The sequence below is a fragment of the Melospiza melodia genome, chromosome Z (genome assembly GCF_035770615.1).
Source record: "Melospiza melodia melodia isolate bMelMel2 chromosome Z, bMelMel2.pri, whole genome shotgun sequence".
NCBI classification, from domain to species: domain Eukaryota; kingdom Metazoa; phylum Chordata; class Aves; order Passeriformes; family Passerellidae; genus Melospiza; species Melospiza melodia.
Genome location: NC_086226.1, coordinates 47,440,106 through 47,453,433, shown reverse-complemented (window position 1 = coordinate 47,453,433; position 13,328 = coordinate 47,440,106). Strand labels below are relative to the sequence as shown.

General features: G+C 33.6%; 1 protein-coding gene across 18 annotated transcripts in view; it reads left to right on the top strand.

Moving 5' to 3' along the window:
• PTPRD (protein tyrosine phosphatase receptor type D) overlaps positions 1 to 13,328 on the top strand; it is a 1,164,217-nt gene that overhangs the window by 278,584 nt on the left and 872,305 nt on the right. The window contains exon 4 of one of the 18 annotated variants that reach the window (XM_063180590.1): positions 12,286 to 12,400. The exons of the other annotated variants lie outside the window; for them this stretch is intronic. The gene's annotated coding sequence lies outside the window, so the exon portion shown is untranslated. The remainder of the gene's footprint in view (positions 1 to 12,285; positions 12,401 to 13,328) is intronic. 18 annotated transcript variants of the gene reach the window in all.

Genomic DNA, 13,328 nt, shown 5'->3' with positions numbered 1-13,328 from the left:
TTATTGAGATCAGAATCTCAATATGAAATACCTATAACATAAGCAACACAGTAAAAATGAAACCTACTGTTCAAAGTCACCCTCAGGTTATTATTTTGAAGACCTTGACAAGAATCTTAAAATAAACCTAAAGCAATATTTTAAAATTCTATATCTCTGTTTACTTTTGGCATAAAAGTTTTCAAGTTGGCCAATAAAAATGAAACAAGAACAAAACATTCCTGAAATCATTACTAAAAATAATGGTTGTTACAAGACATAGACTTCAAAGACATGAAAAATAATAAAATAAAACCTAAGTAGAGATTTCAAATATGTTTTTCCCATAAACATATATATCTAGTCGTGCATAATTCTTTTTAGATTTGTAACTTAAATTAAATTTTGTAGATGAAAATCATAGACATCATTCTCTGCACTGGGAAACTGAACATGTCAATGAGTTTTTGCGGAATTAGGATATGGCTGAACGAATAAGCCTGGAAAAACTATGCAGTGATTTTCAAGATGACAGAAGGAGCTATTGTTTTAAAATACCAGGAATAAGTATTATTAATAAAATGGCACAAATTGCACTTCTTAGTTTTTGTACATATTCTTCAAGTTTAATAGTCACAATTCCATAAATAAACTCACTCTTTAAATCCAGAAATGTAACTAGCTAAAATAACATTAGGTTGAAATTTTACCTAAGCAAAGTGAAATCAAAAAAACTTTACTGGAAATGATTGACATATGCCAATTTTTGTTTTACTTTTCTATAAGGATCCTGACTGCAGCCCCCTTCCTAAAAATTTACTGGGCTGAGTTAGGGTGCTCAGTGGAATCAGTTAAGGTGCTAAGTGGAATGAATGAAGATATTTAGTCAAAGCTTGCCTCCATCACTGATGGGAAACCAGAAGTTTGGGGTGCCCTCCTTCTCTGGGGAACTCTTGCCCAGCAAAGTCTGTTTCTGCTGCCCTTATCTGAGCTGTGTAGCAGATCAATACTGTAATTGTGCCCTGGGTCATATTGCCTCAGTCTTGACCCAGCATAAATCCTTGGACACAGCTTTCAATCCTACTCTCAGCCCTACTTTACCCCAGTAGACTATTTCTGTGTCTGATCCCAACTCTGACTTGCTGCATCTATGCTCTGGATCAATGTCATAGGATGACACTACTCTAAAGCCTTGGAATCACCTTTTGCTCCTGGCTGTCTCGTTATGTGGAGCAGCCAGAACTCTTCCCTGACATTGTTTTTCAAAATCTAGGCTAAACATTCATCAGAACTATTTTTATACAAAAGACTCAGTGAATTTGTTTTCATACCAGGAATTTAATTGTTCTGTTAGTGAGGTGGTGCAGTTCCAATTTCTTGGAACTAACAAGAACCACTTCATTGATTCCTTCAAGCTGGTAAAAACAGAAAAAATTTTCAATCGTTCTTGGCCTAATTTGAATAGACATCAATAGTTTTTAACATCAAATAACTGAAGTTCAGTAGCTCTTTTCTTAGAAGTAGTGTGGAAAACAACAGCCAACATGTTTTGTCTGTTTTCTGACAATACTATGTCCAAAATACTAACTATGTTCAGCTTTTTCATTTTGTTGTTGAATTACTTCTTGAATATGAGCTACTTTGTTTATTTTGCTACATAATAGCGTTTTTTGGGGGTTTTTTTGAAACTTCTAAATCATCTTGTCACTACCTAAGGTTCTATAACTAGACTCTGTTTCCAATACTTTATCCCACCTTAATTTTTTTTTTCTTTTTAGAAAGAGAGTGTATATCAAGAGGTCTTTGCTTTTTTAATGATTTGTTTTTGTGAGAATTTTAGTGTAATCCCAAGTACATCTAAAGAAAGAACTCCTCATTAAATGGAAGATAATCATATCTCCCTATCATATCTACTTAATCATATCAAAAATAACTAATTGCATTGTAAAAGATCCCTTCTATCATCCTTTTTAAATGCAAGTATTTGTGAGCAACGTAGGCACAAGGATGTGACAGAGACAGTATTATATTTCAGCTGAAGATAACTTGAGACTGTGAAGGAGTAAATCAGCTGTAAATGAGCATCATGTTAGTAAACCTGATCAAAGAACAAGGAAAAATTTAAAATGTGTGACACTTAAAGTAGTTCTCTCATATGCCTGGGAGTGCTTTGTAGCATTACTAGCTCACAGACTGGACTGGACTCTGCTGAGACCAACCAGTTACATTTGTGAACTCCATCAGTTCTTGATCAGAAATACATGTTCTAATAATGGGCTCTTGGGTATCAGACAGTTGTTAAGGCAAAGTAAAACAAGAGCAGGTTTCGGCAGGCACATCAAAGTCCTGTGACCCTGCACTGCAAGATAGTAGGGAGCCTGTGGCTTTATACCAAACCTGATAGAAATCATGTATGCTGAACGACCATTTCGACTTGAACTAGGTGTCATTATGAAATCTGAAAAGAAAAAAGATTTTTGCACATGTACTAGTTTCTTAAAAAAACTCTGCATTGGAAATAATATTAGTAGTGTTAATGATAATAATAACAGCAAGAACAATAATAATGTGTAGCAGATCAATCCTGGTAAACGATATTGATTATGATCTTTTGCACTATTTACTTATGACAACTGTAATAAAGGGAATCTTGAAAGTTTTCCCATATGACCTGGCTGACATATGCAGACAAATTCTTGCTTCAAGAAAAAGTAAAATATTGAATTTGAAAAAAATCAAAAGTATGTGGTCAAGATAGAAATGCAAAAGTAAAGACATTTTTTAGTGACAGATTATTAAAAACAGTAAGAAAGGCTAAAAAGATCTGTGTATAGATAGCCTCATTACTGAAGTGAATGAAACTGGAACAGATAAAAGTACAGAAGAATCTGCTGTTTGAAGAGTGGTAGTATTGGTGTGGCATGCCTTGATCTGGTTTGGTTTAGTTTTGATCCTTCCCCATACCCTGCTCCTTGCCCTCCTTTAGATTAGTAATTTTGGATGCCAGGATTCTGAAAGGTGTGAGAGAGGTTCTGAAAGTGTAACTGATATGATTATGTTTAAAAAGTCCTGGCTGACTCTGTTTTCATTTCAATGGTACAGCCAACTGTGTAGGTATATTGTAGGATCTGATAACATTTTATAAGAGCAAGAAGAAGGAAAATTGCATAGGAATCTGATTTATGATGAAAATTTGAACAAATGCTTGAACAAATTTGTTCAGCATAAAATGCTTTGAGACAAAGACCCTGAGGAATATTTATTTTTTTAGTTTTATGTAGTGAAGCAGATTTGAGTTGTACTTAATAAGCAGAATTGCATTTGAATTGCTTTAGGAAAAAAAATCAGGTTTGAACTCTTTATTACTAGTAATTTAATGTGTTCAGTAGTGAAACAGTTCAAGAAGATAATGTTCAGCACAGAAAGCTGAGTTTTGCATTGTGTAAGATATGGACTTTATAGATAGCAGAAAAGCCTAGGGCAATTGTGCTTTTTAGGATCTGATATGGTAGAACATAGACCCAGCTTTTTTGCTGAATATTAGAAGTCAGTATTAACTGTGTGTTTACTCTTTGGGGTTTTGTTGTGTAAGCAGAAAGAATCTGCAATATGTAAGCATAAGATTTCAAGTATATTAAAGATTAATAGTAAGATTTACACCAATCTTCTATATTAAGTAAAAAGATTAAATTAACTGCTACTTGGATTATTAAGAATATATTATAAGTGAGAAAGACTGAATTAATTCAATCAACAGTCAGCTTTTTTATTAATTAAAGAACCACTGTCAGAATATGGGACAAGAAATATTGTACCTCTTTAAACTGTTGTAGCTATAGTTTCTCAGTTTAGTGAAGATATTTGACTTACATTATTTTTCCTGTATGTTTGAATGGAAATAGTATGCAATCTGTAATAGCATAGTCATGATAGCATTGATGATAAGATTATGCATAGAAAATACTCCTAAAGAATTATATGATACACAAACAAGATATAGTTCAGAATCTTAATAGCTGAATGCCTGCAAGCCTATAAAATCTAATACTATATTATCTGTTGACTAAATTTTATTATCTCTGACAAAAGGTTTTATCTCCTTTTTGTTTCTTCATCCATTATTAAGAAATAAAATAAAATAAAAATATTTCATTTTTGGTTTTTGTAGATAATTTCTTGGCTTAGTTAAACCTATATTAAGAATGTCAGTCTCACACTAACAACAAACAAGCTTATTTGGACTCCATATATAGCAGAAATCTCCCATCTTCTTAATCAAACCAATAAAATATCTCAAGGGTTTTTGCTATATGTTCCTAAACAAGGAACAGTACGATCTGGTGTTTGTGGCTCTTCGTCTAGTCTACTGACTATTCAATCTGCATCACAACAAGTTATTCCCTTGCTATAGAAGTGGCTTAAATTACTTTTGATTAAGTTATTACCAAATGAAGCCGTAAAGAAGGTTGTGAAAACAGTTTATTACACCTACCATATTAGGAGAACCATAAGATTGAAAACTAGCTTTTCCTTTAGGATAGAAGAAACCAAGGCAATAAATGGAAGTTATGATGTCAAAAGCTATTCCTGCATAGTGAGGATTCAGCCAGCAGGCATAAGGAAAGGCTGAAATTGGAATGAACCTCTGGATTACACCTAGTTGACAACTTCTGTATATACAAGGTCACCAAGACCAGGTTTCCAGGACACATGCCCAGAATAGCTTTTAATCTACAAGGGCAGAAATCCCACAATTTTTCTGGGCTACCTTTTTCAGTGGTTGGTTCCCAAAAGGGAAAAAGAGGTTTTTTGTGTTCAAAAAGACCTTCCTTCCTGTGTTTCAGTTTCTGCTCATTCCTCTGATCTTATCACCAGACACCTCTGAAAAGAGCCTGATTCCATCATCTTTGAACTGTCCCTTTAGATTTGTACACACTTTGATGGGATCTGCCTTGAGCATTTTCTCTGTCATCCAGATAATTAATAAAGGTGTTATATGTATTAAATGTGATCTGTCTTGTGTTTCTCTAAATTTCCATGATATATTTCAGGGTGTTATGTGGGATAGGGGATTCCCTAGAGTAGCACCAGAGCAGGACATCATCCAGTTGTGTGGGAATAAAGGCAGACTGAGTTCTAGCTGTCATATCATATTGCAGGTGGGTGTCAGGACTGGACCTGGTGATTGTAGCCAGGGTCAAACATAGACCCATGATGATGGGATGACTGAAAAAACTTCATCAATATTTTATCATTTACAAGGAAGAAAGTGTCACTTAAGTAAATTGGCTCTTCATATAGCATTGTGAGAGAACTTTTTTGGTTTAGGAGGAAATTATCTTTTCTGATCCTTTCCAGCATAAATTTTATATTCAAGGTAAATTATAAAGGACTGCACGCTAAGCAAGTCTAGTTGCCAGTTCCCCGATGATAGAATACATAACAGTTATTTGAACAGATGTTACTCCAGATCATATCTTCAATACAGTTTCTGTGTGGGAAACACATTCACCATTCCCTAGTTCTTGGAAGCAGACAACCGCTATTTTGATTCCCGATATAAACTACTGGAGCTTTTAACAGTCTTTGTATGTATTTCCAATAGTCAGTTTTGATTCTTGGATTAATTCACAGAAACAGAGTAAGCAGGATAACTAATACCAAAGAATGCTTGAAATAAGCCAGAGACCTTTATGCCTATGGTTATTGAATATATTAGAATCTCTCCAATCATATCTTTTGTTAAAGTCAATTTTTTTTCAGACAAAAGAGTAAGAAATATAGTCTTAAAGTTATAAATTTCAGATCTTTTATTTGGATTTGTGTATTTTTTCTGGAGCTATAACAAAAATAATCAGTGATGTGTGAAGCTTAAAAATGAGATCCATCTAAGTGATTTATGCCGCTCTTTAAAATTGTTTAAATAGCATAACCATTCTTTGTCCAGGAATTACAGATGCAGGGTGAAGGAATTCTGAAATAAAATCAGAATGTATTAGTAATCACATCCTTTCTTTATAATGCCTTTATTTTCTATTGAACAAGCCTTTCACAATATTTATCAAGCAAAAGGAAAGCTAGAGCACACCTGATACATTTGGCCAGATTGCACTAGTAAATTTCAGACACGTGCATTATAAACTAAAGACAATAGTAAGGAGATTGTATTGAACTGGTTTGGATGAATAGCGAGTGGATGATGAACAGTATATTCAGGAGAACAGTGAAGTTCTCATTGATTCTATCCTTGCACAATGAGCTTGAGGTCTTTCCCTGACATTCACTAAGGTTACTTGTTCAGATTATTTTGGCATATATTTTCAGAAGCACAGGAGTTGAATTTTATATGAAACTTTAAGCACGATCTATAGGAAATCATAAAAAACCCAAACACATTATTTGTTTAAAGCTAAATAAATAAAAAAGGAATAAATTAGAAATTTAGAACTTCTAAAGCCTAAAACATTTCTTTTTCAAATCCCAAAACCTAGTAAGTTTTATCTTTGCCAGTGTTGATAGAAAGTTTTAGATCAATCCAACAGTGCAGAGTTTTAGGATCTGTTGGATTTACCTCGACTCAGGCTGATTTTATCTTGCTTTAACAAGTGTCTAGAATCAAGAAATGATTGCCAAACATTTTGAAACTGCAGCTCTGTGAGTTTCATCAGGTCAACGTCTGATGCTTTATATCATCATCAGCATCACTCGAATTTTTGAAAATTTGCCAGTTTGATATCTTCATTTAATACACAAAATATTAAAAAATGTTGTTTCTCTGAAGTATCTATCTTAAACTTATGCAACCACATTTTAGATAACACCAACTGTCAGAACATTTGGATACGTGTATCAGCTGACTGCTTTTTAGGACTAAACAGACTCATTGCTAAGTTAAAAAAAGACGTCACAAGGAGTCATTGGGGATATTTACTGAAATAAACTTTTTAATCATCTTATGTGGCTTACAATTACTACATTGTTCTCTGTCAATGTCTGGTTGTCTTCTTAAACTTTAATTAATAGTGTTGCTATAGTAATACACACAATTTTATATATATGCCTATATGCTAATATTTCTCACTTTAAATTCCTTCCTGAGGCACATATGCTTCAGAAGAATCACGTATTCATATACCATATACCACGTACATCCTTTGCTTTTCACACAGGTAGACATAGAAGAAAAACAGCATGTGTTGCATTTTGTAGCAGAAAAAAATCAGAAAACATTATCCTCTTTAAAGGAGTCAGCATTGCATAGGAAATTTAGAGCAGTAGTACATCATTCCATTTTTAAATCAAAGGTATATCATTTATCTTTAAACAGAAAAAAAAATCAGCTTTCAAAATTTAATAGTAATTTGAAGTTTAGTAGTATCTTTCCTGTATTAAGCTGTGCTTGCTAGGGTTTACAGGATAACAGCTTCTAGAAGAATCAAGGAAACCCTAATAAATACATGACTTTTCTAGTAATCAGACTCTGCAAACCAGGTTGCCTTCAGTTTCTTGTTTTTATCACCTCCATCCAAATTGTAAAAAATGCGATTTGCAAAAATTGCAAAAAACAGGCAGTTGTCCCTACTTTAAGTGGAGAACTGAACTAGGAAAATCACTCCTTTGTTTCCTGTCTAAATTATTCGTGATTCTCTGGCTTTGTGATAGAAAAATATTTACAGTAAGTTTTGTCTGAGAATTCATCACCAGCTGTCCTTCCCTCATGTCATGATTCTGCATACCAGCACATCAGAGGACAATTTAGTCAAACAGTTCCTCCAAGTGCACTACTATATCTTCTTTTTCACCTCTGGAATAAACTTACATGTTGTGCTGGGTTTTTTTTTGTTGTTGTTGAGGGTTATTTGGTTTATTTGTTTGGTTTTAAATTTAATGGACATTATCTTAAAAATCACATTAGAAAATTGTGATCTAAGTAGAGATGTGGCAGTATGTTGAAATTATATGTAAAATTTCTCTTTTTTCCCCTCTTCCTTTCATTTGTGGTATCTGCAGCTACCTTATCTATTGTATTTTTCACAGACTTAATTGCTTATAAGCTCTGAGTCTGGTTCTAAGGTTACAGTTTAAGATTGGTAAAGAAATTTCTGGATATGCTCCTTTTTATCCTGAGAGGTATTTATAAGCAATTTGGTCACCACTATGATTGCAATAATAAGGGTCTGTAGTATCAATATGAAGTAAAGTTGTATTTTATTTTACCATCTAGCAGTTTCCAGTCTTTTCTGCCATTTTCCTGCCATATGCATTAATTTCTCCATGTCCTATTAAAAAATAGGACAATTTATTTTAGAAATACCAAACTGAAGCATACATGAATGATGGTTATTCACTCAGCCATGAGTTTTAAGGATAGATCTGTTTGTCAGGGATGGAAGACAGAGCTTTTATTCTGAAAATAGAATCAAGCGACCCTTAAAATTCAAGACCTCTGAAGAATAAGTTGCCTAGCTTAATCAGAGAGATGATTGAGGGATGAATTCTACATGAATATATATGTATATGCACACTACTGTAATTGAAAAGAGAGGGCAGCTGTTTAGCTTTGAAGACAAAATGAAAACATAAAGCCAGTTATTAAGACCCAACTTTTAGACAGGTATTACAATTAGAAATACATATTCTAGTTGAGATATTTAAACAATACCAGAGTAATGCAATGCAATCTTTGATAACACAACTATTTCAAATATATACTTCACTCCTAAAAATTTTATAACCTCTGTGCATCGTTTTAATAAATATAGGACTGCTTTTGTTCATGTGGACAATGATGTATTTAAATCTCCAACTCCTCATTTTCCTCCTACTCCTCCTCCTCCTTCTCATCCTGCTCATCATCATCATCATCATCATCATCATCATCATCATCATCATCATCATCATCTTTCAAGACTACTGGGGAAAACAAAATTTAATGCATTGACATTTTAATGTTCTTTGTACTTGCATCTATACATTAAACCAGTAACAAAATCAAATTTCATGCTTCAAAGCTTTAGCCAGTCATCAGCAAAGTGAAGGAGTACATTGTCTTGATGAGTAATTGGTTAGATATATTATTTCAGCTCCTTCTCTAGAGAATCAGAGGCTATAGCTGCAACTATAGGCTGGAAGAAAAGACAGATAAAAAGGCACTTAAAAATATTTTTAGCTGCTGACATAATCAAGGTCATGCTGATCACCAAATTTTTATTTGAGTAGCAAATTTTCCGTGGTAAGTCTGATGGAGAATTTAGTAGATTTTTGTCAACTTCTTAATTTTCTTTACAGCAAAATGAGTTGATGGAGATCTTGAAATGACATAATGTGAAATTATTTTTCAGCTTCTAAATTTTATGATCAGAATAAATCAGTTCTTGACAAAACTTAGCTGAGTTTTGTTTGAATTATCTGTGTATATTTCAGACAATAAGATCCGTTCAATATTTAAAACCTGGAGAAGAACACATATGGCCTCCCTTGATGTCATGACCTACTCAGGGAGAAATGAATACAATCATTACCCCTATGTACTCTAATAAAGTGAAGTTACCAACTCTGGCAGCACTCAGATCAAAAGGCTGACTGTTGTCCTGGTTGACCTTGGATTGCTGCCATATCCCCACCCAGATACTGACTCACTTCCCCTCCTCATCAGAACAGGAAGAGAAAATAAGATTGAAAATTCTTGTCATTTGTTAGTGTCTTTACACTCTTTATGGGAATAGAAATATAACACACTAGAAAATTACCTGATTAAAATTAGATAAAGAAAATAAACCAAAAACGTCCAGATTAATGATTATGCATTTAAGATAAAAATTAAAAATGTGGAAAATCTGTACCATTAGCCACAATGTGGCAAACACTGTAACTGTGAAGTTGAATAAAATAATTACTTCATAGTTCTAGTTAGATAAGAATATTATGAACCTCAAGGAAATCTTTAGCAATTCAATTTACCTAGCATCCTGCATTTATAACACAGCTCCAGCATGGGTCATTTCCATGGGGTTCAGTCCTTCAGGAACAGGCTGGTCCAACATGAGTCTGTCATGATCTCCAAGTTTTGTGAGAAAATATGCTGCCACTTGGGGTCCTATTTACATTCTCCTGTTTGGACTTTCCACAATCAACAACTTCATTTGCACATGTTTTTCTGAGTGCAGAGAGGTCTATGGCCTACAGTGTTGATATCTTCTCCAACAAGGTCTTCCATGGGCTGCAGGAGGACAATCTGTTTCTCCATGGTCTTTACAGGCCACAGAGGAATCCCTATTTCAGTGCCAGGAGCATATTTTCCTTCCTCCTCCCCTGATCTTAGTGTCTGCAAGTTGTTTCTCTCACATTTTTTCTCAGTCTCTCACAACTGCTACACAGTATGTGTTGCCCTTTCCAAGATATATGTTATCAGAGAAGCAGAATCTTCTTTGTTGATGCATTAAGCTATGGATCCATTTTGGAGCTGCCTGGAACTTTCTCTGTCTCATGTTGTGAAAGTCCCTACTCTCACGGAAACCACTCCTGCTGCTCTCCTCCCCAGTATCTTGCCAAAACAGGCAGGAAATATTTATAATTAGGAATCTTGCATTATCATCAAAAAATATTTTAAAACATAATCAGAACCTCGCTCTATAAACCCATAGTTGATTATGATTTCAAGTAGTTAGTAGACTACTACAATCTTGGAGCAGGTAGAGATGTTAGACTCTGTAATCAGAAGTAAGCTCTTATAATTTCACAATGCTTTAGAAGATGCCTTTGTTTTTATTTTTTCATAGGAAACCATTAGTTTTCTAGCATAAATCAGAATGTGACAATCTCAGTCACTTTAAGTTCTGAAGTCAGGATCAATGTATTTATTAACACTTTTCAGTCTGTGAACATATGTTAGAGATTTGCTGTCTCTGCATTTGCCCTGTATTTTTGTGAAGCTTCTTGTTATCTCAAGCATGTCATCCCTTGTAGTGTAAGGATTTGCAGTCTTACTATAACGACTTGCAATCTTACCTAAAAGATGCTGCAGCTGATGAAAATTTTCTTGTTAGGTCAAGAAAGCCTGGAAAATTTGTTTTGAGAGGACAGTAAAATAGGTAGTATGATGCAGAATTTACAACTTTGAGAGCAGCAGGAGAATAACATGCTTATTCTCTCTTGAAAGTGTGATAGAGTAAAATAGATTTCTTATGATTCTTATTATTTCCCTAAGGAGAATCAAGGTATAAAGGTATATTAATTTTTTCTGATAAATAGAGTTTTTTTAAAGGTACAGTGATTAATAATATTAAGAGGAAATAGGAAATTCTGTCATCGATTCAGTGTTTTGTAATGCAAATATCATGTGTCGTCATATATAAAAATTCTTAAATTCATGTGACATGTAAAAATAATAGTTTTATGTTTCTGTTCTTTTTGTGTGTGCATGTTAGTGTTAAAATTTGTGTTGTACACTTAGAAATAGAACTATGGTGCTCAGGTACTGGCAGAAATTAAGTGTATTTTAATATTGTTCTAACTTCTGTACTGTTTCTCTGCCATGCTTTGAATTTAGTTATGTTCTTGGTAAAAACTTTAAAATGTAATCTATACAAACCTTAAAGAACTAAAAAGGTTTCATTTGAGAATACACTTTTATTTTGTTCTCTATTTTTTGCTTGTTTTATTTGTTTCTAAATTGTATGGCTATGGCTGTAGGAAATTATTGAGTGGAAAATGTTTTGAGATCTATAACTAAAGAGAGAAATTAAGCTCTCAAATGCAAAAATATTCCATCACTGGGAAAGCAAAAATGACTCTAAAAGGGTATCACTTTCAGGGATGGAAATTTTATGAAACATATATGTTCATTAATTTGCTTTATTATTTGGTGTTATTTTTGCTATTAATTTGATAATGTTTCCATATTTATAATAAAAGATAATACAAACATTAACTGTCTCCACATATATATATATATATATATATATATATATATCTGTGAATCACAAATGAAGGTAAAATACGTGGAATAAATAAAATTTATGTAACTGTATATGTGGATTACTTGTTAAAACAGACAGACTGTATAAGGTAGGGTCATATCCCAAAAGTGTGAATGGAAGGACATAGAGAAAAGTATTTAATTTTTTTAAAGGGAAGTTGTCATCATCTCATGCAGCCACTTTTTCTGTCCAAAGAAATAAGCAAAGGCTCACTGAATTCTATTATTTACGGAAGTGAAAAGGATATAATGGAATATTTATAAATAATTTGCCTTTTATCTAATTTACACTACTAAGTATAACTTGTGTACTATTTTCCCTTTTTCAGAAATCATGAATATCATATAAACATTGGGAATGTTCACTGATGTGTTGTTTCTGTGATGTCTGAGGCAGGATTTCATACTATGTCTTGTGATTTTAAAAAGAAATTTTCAAAGAAGGTATAGTATCCATGTCCCAAACGGCATCTAGCATATCTGAAAGCTTCTACTCTATATTCCTTTGAACAAGGGCTTTTGTGCCAGAATCTTGTCATTTTTTTCTATCAGCTGATCTAATAAGAGATATTACTGCTCTTCATAAGCTTTCCTTTAATATCTAGCTTTTGTCTTTGGCAAACAGTGTCATAGGTCTGAATCAAACGCATTGGAATTAACTGTGACCAGAAGCACATATGTAAACGTCAGTGCTGAAGCCTAACCTTTTTTCTAACACTGTCAACTATGTATTGCCATCTGGCTTTCTCAATCTGTTTTCTAAGAAAATGTAAATGTTTCCACCCTGCTAGCAGGGAATTTCAATGTACATCATAGAAGAGAGAGGATGTAAAGCTCAGTGCTCTGTTAGTGGCTAACAGAAGTAGCAGACAGCCCAAAGCATCATGCTTATCTGTTGCTTTAATTCAGGAGCCGAAGTGATATTTCCTTCTGTTCCTAACTGATAACAAGTGCAAAATACAGGCAAAAATAACTTTGTGACAACTGCATTCCTATTAAAAAAAAAAAAAAAAGAAAAACCAACTGCTGGGCTGATTGGCAAGATGTTGAAAATGTTCATAGGTTTGCTGACACTGAAATGTGTAGAAGTGGAACTAAGGGAAGGGGAAAATGGGTCCTGGGGAAAAAGAGGGGAAGAGAAGCCAAGAAAAGACATAGCAAAAGGTTAAGTACATTGAAAAAAATCAATTTTAATTTACAATTTAACAAGGAAGGTATATTTTGAGAGAAAATATCTTTTGCTTCACTGGAATTGAAAATGTGTAGCCAGTTTGTTTCCCTACAGTAGCTGAAGTGTGAGAGAAAAATCTCATGATGCTGTTGCACAAGTTTGTTTCCCAGTTTCAAGTTAGGAGTAACAAAAGAGAAGAGG